This window comes from Protopterus annectens, chromosome 13.part0, assembly GCF_019279795.1.
Source record: "Protopterus annectens isolate FY-2018-M chromosome 13.part0, PAN1.0, whole genome shotgun sequence".
In the NCBI taxonomy this organism is placed as follows: Eukaryota; Metazoa; Chordata; order Ceratodontiformes; family Protopteridae; genus Protopterus; species Protopterus annectens.
In genome coordinates, this window is record NC_056747.1 from 1,267,968,566 (window position 1) to 1,267,983,177 (window position 14,612).

Here is a 14,612-nt window from a genome sequence, read left to right on the forward strand (position 1 = left end):
GTGGAATCAGAAAATCAATAGGCTGTATAACAGAAGTAAGGAAATCATGGCAAAAACTTTGAGGTGCAGCACCCTGCAGGATAAAAGCACTCTCATTAAACTAAACAGACAACCCAGAGGAGAAATAAAGTTTATCAAAGCCAAATTTGAAGTAAATTTGGCTTCCCAGGCCAAGGACAACCACAAGGCATTCTTCAGCTATGTTTGCAACCTCAAAGGCAATACACAATTGTGTGCAGAGATCAGTCTAAATGGAGCCACCTATAATGAGGCAGAAGATATAGCAAACTTCCTGACTGATAAATTCATCTCCAACTTTATCCCTCTCTGCCCTTCATCTTCCCTCAGGAAATACCATATAATACCACTCCCTCTGCTATCACTAGGAACAGGTCCTTAATGCTCTCGCTAAGGCCAAGAACACTGCATCAATGGTCCCAGACAGTATCCCAGGATACCTTCTAAATAGCATGAAACATGACCTATAAGGCCCTCTGGAATTACTGTTTAACCGCAGTCTCCAAACAGGCTTTGTGCCTCATGATTGGAGCACAACAACAGTGATCCTTCTGCACAAAGGTGGGCCATATAGAGACCTTGGAAACTACAGATGGACCTTCTGCATATCTTCAAAACAAACCACACCAGAATTACCCATTTTAAATAGTTGAACCTTGCCTGTGATATAAATAGAACATGCTGGAGAGACATGTATGTATCCCAGAGACTACCCCATCTCTGGAACAGGCTCCCCATTCATGTGAAGCTGAGTTCCTCCCTAACCCATTTCAAGTGTAACTTGGACAATTGGATGAAGATCAGGAAGTTCATCCCTGGCTTGGTACCTATGTCCCTAATGGACACAGAAAACCTGTGAATAGTTAATCTCCCAGGCCTCTGCTTGCAAATATTTCACCTCCCAAGCCCCTGCTTACACTTATTAAGGGTAGTAGAACTTGTCAGAGATTTGGAATGCATGGCTAGGCTTAAAAAGGCCCCTGTGGTTGTTAGCATAGTAAACACCTATAAACCTATGAACCTATAAATGATTTCAGAAAGACTTTTAACTGACTTATAACAGGAACATCAAAATTCAAAAGACAACACAAAACTATACTATTAGATGGACTCCAAGCATGATGAATCTGGGAGTCAACAAATCAGACTTAGAAAACATTACACCTTTGGCAGAGTACAGCATCCAGATGGAGTGGCCCAAATGGCTCCTAAAAAAATAATGACTTTGGCAGAATGTGTAAGAAAATTTATCATCAAGAATACAATAAGTGATAAAAAGTTGGACAGCAGACACTCTAAGCCTCAGTACTTATGGTTATAATGACATTTTTTTTTCTTTATTGGGTTGGTGCCACCATGCTTATTGTTTGTTTTTTTTTTAGGATAGATAAGTTGGTGTTTATGTAGAATACAGGAAATCTGATCAGCATGTCAATGAAATTCCCCCTACGTATTTACCAGTGGCAAGCTTTTGCAGGTGCATGGAGTACACATACAAAGCAAACAAACACACTGCTGTAAACAACCTATCCCATCTAAAACAGCCCCCAAACCCAAACAGTGGCTACCACAAGTGGACACTGACCATATTAATGCTGTAATAGTTAGATGATGTGACATTTATTTATATGTATGCATTCATCACCAGTCATTATTCGATAATGTTTTTTTTATTTACCTTTCCAGACTGCATACATATGTCAAACAGATGCATATTGGTGTGTTGAAAATAAGTGTTGTTCTCAGATCAATTACTTCATGTTTCACTTCTAATCATTTACTTGGATAACAAGTTGGACATCAAACTTTATTTTTAATTTTATTACTAGTGCTGGATAATTTGTTTATACAATATTATTTAAAGACATATGTATTCAGGACTAGAAGAATCATGATATTACAAAAATGAATGGCATAGTGTTACCAAATCCACACAATATTTCTGATTCACATACCTGAAAAGAGAATTATCCCAACGCAAATGCATGGAGAGATCTATATCTTAAATGTGCCAAGTACGTATCTCTTGACTTCTTTGCTCAAAAAAATCTCTGCAAAGTCAAAACTACTGCAGGGACAAAGGTCAAAATCAGGCACAAATTATAAATATTACTCTAATTTACTTAAAAAGTTAGTAAAACAACAGATTTTGCATCAATCTGTATTTTCTGAACAATATGAAACATGAAACTGTAATGTGTTGCATTATTTATTGGTTATAATTTTCAGTGATTTAGTCGAAAATGAAAAGGTTTACAGGGGACATGGTAAAATATGGGGAAAAATATGAGTCATTCTGCAAAATTAGGGGCAGTTGAGAAGAATGATACTCCACTAGTGGTATGATGAAATAAACACACACACACACACGTGCATATATTTATACACACACAAACACATGCTTGCTATTATAACACACACGTGTAAGTATTTGGTCAGACAGACACACACATACAGACACAAACATACACGAGCACACATACCATACCTCTCAACCTGGAAACTTGAAAAATCTGGACAAGGCCCATGAAAAATAGGTACAAATCTGTGCGCTGATTAACATAACATTTGCATACATAATTGCGTAACCCCACCCAATCCAATGGACTTGTGAGATACCAACTTTCAAACGCAAGTTGAAGAACAGACAACCAAAATATGGTACCAGAGTCCCCCTGCAGCCATTCCAGTGTCCCATTACCTGGCTATTTCACCCCATTTACTATAAACACTGTGTGCATGATTACTTCTACAATGATTATTTGGATTTCATTTTTACATTTTATAGCAGAATGCATAAATACTAATAGACATCTGCTAAACAAATCAATACTGTCTCACAATAAAAATAGACTTGGCATTAAAATGTCTTTGCCCATGAAACTCACATTCATTGAAACAGCACTGAAACCTTTAACCCATACTAAATCCAAAGAAAATGCATCCAGCCAGTGGTGGATAAAGATTACCTTTGGGCTGTTTTCATATCATTGGCCCCTTGCACACAAAACAAGAAACATACATGTGTTCTTTGATACACCTTCCTGACTTTATTAAATTATATTCCTTGTATAATGCAGCACACTTGTTAGACAGAGCGCATTTTATTTATTGTTTGAACATTTTTCCAGTAGGCAATGAAAAAAAATGCACAAACCAATAATGACAAAACTGCCCAATTCAAAACATTTCCATCATAAAAGTCTACTTCCACACCCACACAATATATAAATAAAAATAGAATGATAGTATTGTAAGCCACAGGCATCTTGCACAGCTTCTTGCACTTATTTTAAATTTCAGTTTTTTTTTGGGGGGGAGAAAAAAGGCCAAAAGACAGGAACACATTTTAAACATTGCTTGTATAATTTTGGAAAGTTGCTAGAATAAAGTGTTGTGTTACCACCATGCATTTCACTGCCAAGTCTTGAACCCAGGACCCTGTGAACTACAGTCAGAGCAGGATACCACTATGCCATTGCCAAATTAGCAGTTTCCTGAAAGATAGGAAGACTGAAACTTAAATGGCTATCATTTAGTGAATTCAGTTCTCACTTCTCATAGCTGTCAACTCCTTAGCACAAAAACCCTGGACAAAGCCAATAATGGGGGAATACAGCCTCAAAATAGGGACAAATTCCAAATACTGATCTTATAAACTTAGAAAATTGCTAGAATAAAAGGTTTTGTGTTACCATTTATTTTCTGAAGAATATGAAGTCTGAAATTAAAATGCCTGCCATTGCCACAAAAATCCTGAAAACCACAGATTTTATGAGGAACAGAGCAAACATATAAGGCATGCATTCACAAGTGGTGGCTAGGGATTTTAGGCTCTTTTTACCCTGTACCCAAGGTACAGGGTTTGAGCTTGAGTACCTCTAGCCATCAGGTGTATTAAAAGTGGGGCATTTTCACACACACACACACCCCTTCTGTTCATATGAAACATAATAGTCTGTTCACTGCGCTGCAGTAAGTGCAGCAGCCAGACTGTTAAACGATAGTGCAGAATACAACATAACATCACACCATGGAAACACATTATTATCTTGTTTATGCTATTTTATGCAGACTAGTAATTAAAATGAAGCCTTGATGACTGTCAGCAGGGAACTGCAGTCATAAGGCAGTGGACTGCCACTGATTGCATGGTGATACTGCACACATAAAATAACTTTGTACCCAATGGGGAAATGATTAGGCAGAATACAGGGAAGTTTACTTAAATCACTGACTGCACAGTGCACATTATGAGCACTAAGGAAGTCTGGGTTTTTGTTTTTATGGCCACTTGTTTTAATGAAAATGTGGCATCGGTCATTATGGAGACTGAATAGGGTACATGCAAATATGGATTCTAATGGTAGAAAAAGATAACTATTTCCACCTATTGCTCTCATTTTCCAGTCATCTGGATAATCTTTGGGTCCATAGGTTCATAGGTTCATAGGTTCATAGGTTGGTACTAGGCTATCAGCCCTAGGGCCTATACAAGCCTAGCCATAACAATTCCCTGGCTATTTCTTCCCACATTATTTACTTTCCTGGACCCCTGTCTAGCAGGGCGACTGACGTGATCCCTGGGGTGAATTTCCTTTCTCCCATCCAAACGTCAAGGTTCCTCTTGAAGAGGTCCAAAGAGGCACTCTGCTTGACATGTATGGGCAATCTATTCCAGAGTCTGGGGAGTCTCTGGGTCAGGAACCTATCCCTCCAGCATGTTTTGTTTATTGTGATGACAAGGTTTAGATCCCTGGAGCATGTAGCTCTGAGGGATTGGGATTTCTTTAAGTGTAGCATGTCCAACAGCTCTGGGTTTGACATGGCCTTGTATGTTAAGCAGAGATCGCCTCTGAGTAGACGATATGCGACAGAGTATAGCTGGAGTTTTTAAGGCGGTCAGCGTAGGGCATCTGCTTTAGGCCTGTGATTCTTTTAGTGAGGTATTTCTGAGGCCTTTCCAGTTGTTGCAGATGTCTTGAGAGGTACATACCAAATGGGGCGTTGTATTCTATAATGGGTCTAATGAGGGATGAGTACAGTGGGACAATGACCTCCTTTTTCTGGATGAAAAGCCCTTTGTGATGAGGTGTGCCACATAGAAGGATTTCCTGACTGTTGTGGTGATGTGGTTATCGAAGGTGAGACCACTGTCCACCTGTGTCCCTAAGTCTCTTATCACACTTTCTGTGTTTAGTGTACTGCCACCTATATGGTAATTCATGGATAAATGTTTTTTCCCAAAGGGGATAACAATACATTTCTTGGCATTAAACTTGAGCCCATGGCTCTGGCACCAAGCATCTGTTTCTGTAAGGCCCTTTTGTAGAGTATCCACATCATTTGGGGATTCAATAATGGCTCCCAGTTTGCAGTCATCTGCAAACTTTGTTAGCCAGAGTCCCTTAGTGTTGACCTGTACTTCAGAGAAGTAGATGCCAAACAAGAGTGGCCCCAGGACTGAACCCTGAGGTACTCCACTTGTCACTTGTCTGGAGCTGGATTTGGAGTCGGCTACTTTTACAGTGTGGGTTCTATCAGTAACCCATTTAGCAACCCATTGGGTGACATAGGGATTAATACCCAACTTAGTAAGTTTATCTATGATTCCAGAGTGGGGGATGGTGTCAAAGGCCTTGGCAAGGTCTAGATAGGCTGTGTGGACCACCTTACCCTTGTCCATGGCTCTGGAGACTGATTCAAAGAAGTCAATCAGGTTCAGGAGACAAGATCGGCCCTTCACAAACCCAAACTGGGTGGGGTCCAGTGTTTGAAGGTTGCCAATGTCTTTGTTTATAAGTTCCATGATAATACACTCCATGGCCTTGCAGATAAGGCTTGTCAGACTGATGGGACGGTAGTTACTGGGATCCAAGGTGGATCCCCCCTTGTGGATTGGGATAACTGTAGCTCTGCGCCACTCAGTGGGCACAAAACCTGAGGTGAGGCTATGATTAAACATGACACTTAGGTGAGGTGCCAGTTCATATTGTAGTTCATGTAGTACACAGCCCGGGATGTCATCTGGTCCCATGGATGCTGTATTCTTGGCTTTAGAGAGTGCGTTTTGCACCTGTGTGGCCGTTATTACTGGAATTTGGCAATCTTCCGGTATTGAGATGGGCCATTTAGGGGGTGAGAGGGGGGTGAAGTTTGCACTGAATCGATCTGCCAGGATATTGGCAATATCCTTTGGATCAGTATATTTATTGCCATTCTGTTTTAGCTCAGAGCAGATCTGAGCATTGCCATTTAGATTCTTGACATAGTTATAGAATGCTTTGTGGTTGTCTTTGGAATCTTTGGCAATTTTATTTTCATAGCTAGCTTTGGAGGATTTTATGAGGCATCTCAGTTTCTTACTGAGGCTAGTAAGGGAGTTTTTTGCATCCTGGGATTTTCCTCTTTTCTGCAAAAGTTTCTTCCTTTTGTTGTAAAGTTTGTTTATGGCAGGGGACCACCAGATTGGCTTCCTTTTTGGATGAGAGCATTTTGGTTCTATTTGGGATGGCACGATTCATGCATGAGTGGATGTGCTCGTACAGTGCCTTAGTGTAGGATTCAGCAGTTGAACTTTCAGTTCACGTCTGCATGGGTGTCATGAAGTTTGTCACTTCTGACTTGAGTAGCATGAAGTTGGCTTTGGAGAAGTTTTTCATGGTGGTTTCTTTACTGGGGGGTGGGGTGGGATGTGGATGTTAAGGGTGATTAGCTTATGGTCAGACCTGACTAACGAGGGGGTGACCATAGGTATGGAGCATTGATTTGCCATGTTGGTAATGACCAGGTCTAGGATATTGGAGCCCTGGTGGGACTATGGATTAGTTGATCCAGGGCGTTGGAATTTATGAATTCCAAGAACCGTTGCGCAAAGGTGTTGGGACATGAGTAGTTTTCCCAGTTAATGGCAGGGTAGTTAAAATCACCCAGTATTAGGGTGTTTGGTTCTATCTTAATATTTTCCAGTATGTTTAAAAAGGTGTAGTGAGAATCTTGGGGTATGGTGGGGGATCTGTAGCAAGCTACAATTTGGATTGCAGTCTTACCTAGTGTTAGTTGCACTTGGAGAATTTCAGACACATTGTGTTGGCCAACTAGCCTGGTGGTGTGAATATCCTTGGTGAATATTGACACTCCTCCACCTTTAGTGTTTCGGTCCTGGTTTGGTGGCCGAAAAGTGTGGTAAGAGTTGTAGCCTGGTATTGCAGTGTCCAATGTCCAACTATATTTCTTTTTTTTTCCAATTCATTTCTTCTTTGATACAGGGCTGTGAGGATCACAGAATCTACCAGCATGCACTGAACAAAAGGCAAAGAATCAATCCTAGATGAGAAGCCAGTAAATCACAGGATGTCTTCACATTCCAATATACTCCCCATGCATAGCCCTACATGCAGCCTAGACCATTACCAGTTCCCTTAGTGGTGTATGAGAAAAAGCAGAGATTCCAGAAAAAAAAAAACATATTGACAGAAGGAAGACCCAAGACAGATATGCGGATTCCACTTGCAAGGAGACAACCCAGCTGAATTTGACTGAAGAATTACATTTTTATTTTCATGTCTCATGAAAAAATGTCTTTTGTTCATTTCATGTTTTTAGAAATTCTCTTACTGTTTTTGATGGATCTACTTTTACCAGAAAGTTGTACTTCCTTGAGATAATACTCCCTTTTACCCCCCTTGAACCCCCCGTTTAAATGCTCAGTTTATGTCCTGTTTTTCTTATGCTTTTCCATCCACTTGTCTATGATTGCACTCCCTTTGTAAAAAGGAATGCACCTGTTCTAATTCTGCAAACCTGGATACTTTAAAGAGCATGTAACATCTTTACAGGTGCATTTAGCTAACATTAAATTTCATTAGTAAGTGTATTGTAGGTGACACACACTGATGATTTAGGTCTGTAGTCATAGTCAGCTTGCAAAATATGCAAGGTGGCATGAGCTTTCTTTGCAAGACTGTTCTGATTCATAACATAATAGAAACTGCTTGCAGCCAGAAACAGAATAAATAAAAAGTGAAACATTTCACTGCATTACTTCTCGAGTGCAAAGTGCAGCCATTATGACAGCTTGCAGAACAGATACTGACCAGCATGGCCTGCCTACAAGGGGAAAGTCCAAGTGACCAAACAAACCAACATTACCCACACGCAGGAGTGATTTACTGCTATTATATAATACCATTATTAAAAGAAAAAAAATGCCTAATCTCATAAAAATGGCCCTGCATCTATGAACTTCCTTTATGGGCTGTTAGATCATACCATCTTTCAGATCTTGGGACACCATTTTAATGCACTGTGTGTGAGTGTGGGAGATGTACATGCTGATTCCTTCATACTTACGTGCACAGCCCAATACACAGGAAAAATAAATAAAACAAAAATCAAAACATCACACACACACACACACACACACACACACACACACACACACACACACACACACACACTCACATCTCTCTTTTTTTGTGTATATATATATATATATATATATATATATATATATATATATATATATAAATAAATTGAGCCAAATACTTTACTTACCCAGAAATAATCGACTAAACCACATTGACTCCCGATCTGCTGACAGTTGGAAAAACTTTAAGATGGGCTCAAACTGGAGGCTGTACTATCCTCTACTATCCAGTTACTGTTTGTTGGTGGTTTGGGAATAGATGTGTTTTCAATGAGCACCGATACCTGAAATAGTGCAAGTACAACCAGAACAGAATCCTACCTGAAATAGTGCAAGTGCAGCCAGATCCTACCATTTTGCAGAATCCTTCTGTTCACCACTCTGCAGTACCCAGGACTTCCTGTAAGTGCAGCCAGATGCCCAGACTGTAAACATTATTTCTCAAGTGCAGGCAAAATAAATAAAGATACTGCAGCCACTTCCCGCTCACAAAATGTTCACTGCTCTGCAAACTTGAGTTCCCCCTCACAAATGCTGTGCAATTCAAAGCCAGCTGGCCCTTGAGCTCAATTCCAACAGGCTGGTAGCCCCAGCTGAGCTGACGTCATCACCCACGTGATGACATCAGGTCAGGAAGCGGGAAAAAAAAAGCTGGGAAAAGCTGGGAAAATTTCAGAAATGCAGGGGTACCACTCAGGAATTGTGGCACCCCATTACTTGAACCCAAAAACTCAGTAAAAAAATGAGTAATTTGGTATGGTTGGGAGGTATGACACATACACACACATACACACACACACACACACACACACACACACACACACACACATGCTCATTCACAAGCACACGTACGCACACACACATAACATACACATGAGTACACACACACACACACACACACACACACACACACACACACACACACACACACACACACACACACACACACACACACACACACACACACACACACACACACACAAACACACACACGTGCTTACACGCATGCACACACACACACACACACACACACACACACACACACACACACACACACACACACACACACACACACACACACACTTGCTATTATAGCATTTTGATTAGCAGGAAGTAGAAGCACTACTGGAACATTCCAGCGACATGGAGCAGAAGGATGAAACTCTGTGTGCTTGGTGTTTCCAAGTCACATGCACTATAAAGAGGTGATGTGATGGTGTTCATTTAAGGCTTATTTTGGAGAAAAAGAGTAACTGAGGGACCTCGTAGTATCACAGACAATTTATAGAAAAAACAGCATTCAGAATGCCAGGCTCTCAGTAGGTACATAGCATGCATTTTAACTGTTTACTGACCACTTAAGGCTCTGCTGCATCTGGGCGGTAACATATCAGCAATATGTCTCATATGTCTGAATCATCTGATACAAATGCTGCAGTTAAATGTAAACCATAGCAGAATGTACATTATATCATTCAAAATATGCATCCTTGACAAAGTAAGGTGCACTTTCAATGAAAGACTGTGTCACTGGAAAGCGCATTAAATTAACACAATGCAAAGCCTAAAGGGACTTATTTTTGCTCCAGTCCTCCTCTGACCATCAAGCTTACTGTCCCCCCTCTCTACTGACTTGTTTATTCCCTTTGGGTGAGACCCCTATGGATAGGCAAGGGAAGAGTGCAGCAGGAGGGGTACTATTATTCTGAGAAGGATCAGGGTTTTTCTACACAGCCCTAGTGTCGAAGGGGTTGATGTGCAATGGCATTTGCAGTGTACACCATGCTTCCATATGAAGTCATAATGATCCCTAGATTCTGCTATGCAGATTATGCCCATGAACACGGGACTGTCCCTGTACCCTGGCAAAAGGTGCACTGGCTTAACCCTAATCATGCCTGTCCTCCCCACCTTGCTCACTTCAACAAGAGCCTGAGTTGTTAGTTAAACTCGGGTTGCCTGAGACGTAGTCAGGTCTTTAGCTATTTCCATCAATACAGCTGGCTTATTATACAGAAAAAGCAGACTTTTTTAGAAAGAAAACTAGATTCAAAGCTTGATTGTGCACCATAACAATGTAATTCATGGTCTGGTAATGTTTTACAAGCCACATCACAAAATCTTTTACCAACATAAAAACAAAAAATGTGGTACATTTTCATATTTTGCTTTATGTAGTTGTTCATTTTCATTTATTTGTTGTTTTCTTCAGAATGTATATTGGACAAACTAGGGTGTCAGTGTCTATCTTTAGTCACATCACAGGATAATACATTTGGCAGGTTCATTTGCTCACTAACAACGTTTTCAGTTGCAAGTTGTAGTAAGATGTACAGAACTTATTTGTAGCTTATTAATCTCATCTCTAACATGCCCAGTATTACATTTCTATTTGCATTGCCTGCAAAAGCTATGATTATATCTGAAAATAATGTAGGCCATCATTAATTTTTCACATGAAAATCTCTATATAGAAAGTGCCGCTTTAAGGCAGATATTAAACTTACCAGATTCTTCAGTGTTTGTTGCTCATGTTCATCTCAGTACGATGTAGCAGAAAATTCCTTTATCTGCAAGTTAAAACAGCAGTGAGGATATTAGATATTCACAGACTATATGTATATAGTCATGGGTAGAGTTAATTCAAACCCTATTCAGCTGAATGTCAAAATTCACTGTAAACCCTTTTGATCTTGTTGACAAATAAATTGCTTTATGAATGAAATTCCTAGCCTGATTTATTCATGTACAGAGGGCATGCATGTACCTATAACTGAATAATTTCTGCTTTGCACTCTGATTTATGAATAGTACTCTTGTTCCAGATTCAGCAATGGAAGCTGATATGAGGGTCAGGGTGGGCTCCACTTTGCAGCAGGAAAGATAACGGTAACTTTATCAGGAATGCACAGGTTGCAAAAGCAATTGTATGATCACATCAGAGTTGAAAAATGCACTTGTATTTGTAGAAGGGTTTTATATAACCATTCTGCATAAACAGCAGAAAATACATCCCTACAATTGATACGTAAGATAAGAGCTAAAAGCAAAGTGTCAGTGGGAGATATTTTAATCTGTTTTTTTTCGATGGCAAGGTAGGTATCAGATAACTAGAAAAAGAAGCTGTCACTGAAATATATTTTAGTAAAGGTGTGTTTTTTGATTTTTTAATGGGAAAAGAAATCAGGGTATCGGAGTATACGGATGCCTGGGATATAATTATTACTGCATGATGTAATGCCTTACAATTTTGACATTACAGGGGGGAAAAAATGAGTTATGGATGAAAGTGGCATTTAAATTACATATGTTTCTGCATGCCTTGACAGGAAGTGACAAATAGGTAGAGGAGGAATCTTGGTGAATCAGGTGAAACAAGTTATAGTACAGACAGTATACCTCTGCATTTGATAAGAATTAATATTTTTCTATAAATAAAGCTTCATTGATATTCCCACCACATAACTCAACTAACATGTACACAGTTTTTTACCATTTATAAAATTATCCAGCATCCATCCACCTGTGCATTACTAAATACTATTCTGCACAACAGTGTTTCCAGTAAGTTGTTATGATCCAATGACCAAAAATACTTCTCTGTCCACAAACCTTTCAAATCTGCTGGATATGGTATCTATTCAGCCTGGAATTCCTTACCTGTATCTATTAGATCAATACTCTCCCTCCATTTCTTTAAAAACATTTTGAAATACTTCTTAGCCAGAATCTGTCTCTGTTCTTTCTCAACCCCAAGATAAACTATATCCCTGAATATGAACAATAGCTCTTCATAATTCACATCTCCTTATTCTCCCGTCTTCGCTCACTTTCTTACTTCAGTCAATTTATCTCCATGATTCTCTTTCTAAATATGCCATAACCTTTTTTTTTTCTTTCTCTTTATGTTGCTTTTCTTGTTTGTATTATAAAACTTACCTTTAATATCTTTATAAACTGTCTAAAATTTCTTTAAATATTTAATCATTCTAATAAGTTGTATCTATTCTTAACCAACGTCAATAAATAAATAAATAATATTTAAAAAGTAGAGCAGTCTGCATATAAATAGAGAACAGATTGGGTTTCCCTATTGAAAAGTCAAAACATGAAATGCCGAGTGACAACAAACCAAAAAAAAAAAACTGAAAACATAGGAGAAGAGTAAATCTCAAAAATCGCTGCTCATCTCCTTTAAACTTCTTTTTGCAGGAGTGGGTAAACTCCCCCGCACCCCTCCATGTGGAGGGGCAAGTCCCCCACCCCCCCAAACTTCTATATATCAACTTTGAGAGCACCATGCCTTGCAGAAAAGGGAATATTCCAAGTAATGGCATTTTAGACTTAATTAAGACCAACCACCCTTCAGTTTCAGGATCTCTAAAATATCTCCAAAAGAGATGTCATCCAGTGGTGAGCTGTGGAAAGTAAGTCCGTTCTTCCGGCCATTCAGTCTCCATATTTCAGGACTCACTCTAGAGGGCCCTGACATTTTTAATGGATAGCAACAGATTGTCACTGTTTGGTAAGTCATCAAAAGTCATCAGAAGATGCAAACTAAAATCAATATGTTGATTATTTGTACCATATGCACAGACAAATATGTTCAAGATGCCAGAGCCAATAAAACTACTTAAGCAGTGGAGCCCAGGAGTCACATCTAAAAATCCCTCAGCTAGGGACTTCTTTCTTCAAGGAGCTACAAAACAGAGATTTGTTTATAATTTTCTTGCACCAAGCTATTGTGCCCTTTGTGTAACAACCATGCATATCCAGAATGAAAATGCAGTTCTGTGCCCAGACCCTGCAATTCTATTTGATCATCATGTTTTGGGAAACTGCAACTGATGAGTCCTGACTTTCATTTTTTTTAAGAATCCCCTCCCTAAGAGCTTGTGACATTGTAGACAACAAATTTCCACAGTCATTTTTAGCGGCAAAGAGGTTTGATAGGAATTCTCTGATGAGTGCATGTTGTCAGGTGTGTATCATATCACTGAAGGCAGCTTTTACTGAAAGAAAAAAAAAACAGTAGGTTAAAATGACTGAATGTACTTTTGATTGAACGGACTTTTGACTGGAAATCCATTTTGTCCAAAACTGTAAAAGTCTATATATATACCATTTCTGCTATCAATTTGATTATGGGAGTATTTAGGAACATATTTTAGAAGACTGGATTGGTAATGCCCCCTGTCAAGGTGTATTCCCAAATTCCTAGATGACTGAGTTTGTGCGGCGGAAATGATTCACTGTGTTTAGTGATTTTTTTTCTTTTTTCCATGGATGCATAACTATGAGGTTAGTATATATAATTAAGGGGAGTGTAGGGGGAACAGGCCCCCATAGGGGGGAGTTATATTCAGTAATGGGTCTGATTAGATACTAGTAAAGGAGAATTATGATTTATTTGGATCTAGGGAGATGCTTTTGGAAATTAGATGAACCAGGTAGAAGTCTTTCCAAACTACTACAGTGAGATGATGGTCAAATTATAAGGAATTATCAACAAGAGTGCCTAGATCCCATATGATGATGTCTTGACTGGAGAGAAGGATCATCTAAATGGTATGTGAAAAAGTTTTGTTACCAAAATGAACTATACTACATTTTTTTTCCTTTAATTTGAGGCCATTGTCCTTACACCGATTATTAACATAGTCTAACCCATATTGGAACAATTATAAGTCAGTAGCTGACTGAATAACAGCACCCAATTTATAGTTGTTTCAAACTTTGATAACCATATGCCAGGAGAGATGTCCTGATGGACTGAGAAATCAATGCCAGATAACAGTGGGCCCACACTGAACCCTGTGATACACCACTGGTGTTTTTTTTTTTTGCTTTCAGAAGTGGTACCTGTGACTCTAACCACATGGCTTCTGTCAGAAAGTCAGTCAGCTATCCACCACACAACTTAAGGAGTAATATTTACAAGTCTGTCAACAATGCCAGCACAGAGGTGTCAGAAGCTGTTAAAGACTGGGGAGGCGGAGGGTGAAAGGAGCACTTAGTGATATAAAAAGGGCAATTTTTTTAAAACTATTTACTACCACAACATAGGTTCACTTGGAGGGCATTTTAAGCTTAAGCAATTTCCCTTTTGGTGCTTGAATTAACATTTCCTGATTGGTCTTACCTATCCCATGACTGATAATTGTTT